This window comes from Culex pipiens, unplaced genomic scaffold, assembly GCF_016801865.2.
Source record: "Culex pipiens pallens isolate TS unplaced genomic scaffold, TS_CPP_V2 Cpp_Un0004, whole genome shotgun sequence".
In the NCBI taxonomy this organism is placed as follows: domain Eukaryota; kingdom Metazoa; phylum Arthropoda; class Insecta; order Diptera; family Culicidae; genus Culex; species Culex pipiens.
The window spans coordinates 469,072-471,196 of NW_026292821.1; positions in this window are offsets into that span (position 1 = coordinate 469,072).

Here is a 2,125-nt window from a genome sequence, read left to right on the forward strand (position 1 = left end):
CCGTCGAAAAATTAAGATGAAGATTATGTAGAGATTATTTTTTAAATGTTTCTCAACCATGAGAATTTCTTAAATAAAATTATTACTACACTTAACTCATTTCTTAATATATCCGGCTCTGAATACGTAATTTCTTTTGAGTTTTGAGTAATGGTTTTTGTTTGCCTTATTTGTTTTTAATTTTATAGTGGATATATTCAATTTGCCTTTGAATTGTAGATGGGATTTACCCGAAGAAATATTTTTTTCTAAATTTAAACATTCTTGGCGAAAAAAAAAAGATCACAACATTCAAAAATTAATGCTCCATCATTCAAAATTCAAATTTAAAAAATTCGAAACTTTTTATTATATTTTAAAAGTTTTTTTAATCAAAATTTTTAAAATTCATCATAAAAAAAATTAGAATTTCTATTGATCCTTGCACTGTAACTTGGATTTAGCCCGCACTTTTCTCTCGCACTTTTGACATCAAAATTTCCAAAAAACTAGGCAACCATCAGTTGTTTATTTACATTTCCAGTCGCAGTTTCCACCAAACTGGACATTCGCACTTTGAAATTGCGATTGACAGATGAGCAACACCGGCTCGCTTTGATCATTTTTTGAGCAAATTAAAATTTCCCAAGCCAGTTTGACAAGTCGCAATAGTGCGATCGATAGCAATAATTTAGTGCGAAGTCCAAGTTAGTGAGAATTGCGCAATAAAATCGTAATTTAAAAAATCCGAAATTTCTAAATTCAGAATTTTAAAAATCTGAAATTCAAAACTCCAAAAAACTAAAAAATCGAAAATTCAAAATTTAATGAAAACTTCAAAATTTAAAAAAAATCAAAATAAAAAAATTTAATTTGAAATTTAAAAAACATTAAATTTAAAACAAATTTGCAAACAAAAAAAATTAAATCTCAAAAATCTCAAATGAAATTTTCTTAAATTCTTAAATTTTTTAATTCTTAAATTCTTAAATTCTTAAATTCTTAAATTCTTAAATTCTTAAATTCTTAAATTCTTAAATTCTTAAATTCTTAAATTCTTAAATTCTTAAATTCTTAAATTCTTAAATTCTTAAATTCTTAAATTCTTAAATTCTTAAATTCTTAAATTCTTAAATTCTTAAATTCTTAAATTCTTAAATTCTTAAATTCTTAAATTCTTAAATTCTTAAATTCTTAAATTCTTAAATTCTTAAATTCTTAAATTCTTAAATTCTTAAATTCTTAAATTCTTAAATTCTTAAATTCTTAAATTCTTAAATTCTTAAATTCTTAAATTCTTAAATTCTTAAATTCTTAAATTCTTAAATTCTTAAATTCTTAAATTCTTAAATTCTTAAATTCTTAAATTCTTAAATTCTTAAATTCTTAAATTCTTAAATTCTTAAATTCTTAAATTCTTAAATTCTTAAATTCTTAAATTCTTAAATTCTTAAATTCTTAAATTCTTAAATTCTTAAATTCTTAAATTCTTAAATTCTTAAATTCTTAAATTCTTAAATTCTTAAATTCTTAAATTCTTAAATTCTTAAATTCTTAAATTCTTAAATTCTTAAATTCTTAAATTCTTAAATTCTTAAATTCTTAAATTCTTAAATTCTTAAATTCTTAAATTCTTAAATTCTTAAATTCTTAAATTCTTAAATTCTTAAATTCTTAAATTCTTAAATTCTTAAATTCTTAAATTCTTAAATTCTTAAATTCTTAAATTCTTAAATTCTTAAATTCTTAAATTCTTAAATTCTTAAATTCTTAAATTCTTAAATTCTTAAATTCTTAAATTCTTAAATTCTTAAATTCTTAAATTCTTAAATTCTTAAATTCTTAAATTCTTAAATTCTTAAATTCTTAAATTCTTAAATTCTTAAATTCTTAAATTCTTAAATTCTTAAATTCTTAAATTCTTAAATTCTTAAATTCTTAAATTCTTAAATTCTTAAATTCTTAAATTCTTAAATTCTTAAATTCTTAAATTCTTAAATTCTTAAATTCTTAAATTCTTAAATTCTTAAATTCTTAAATTCTCCTGTCGGTTTCTCCTGTCTCGTCAGAGGCGCTGGAGCAGAAATCCCACGTTAGAGGAAGGCCATGCCCCGGGGGGCGTAGTGCCAATAGTTTCGTTTAAGTA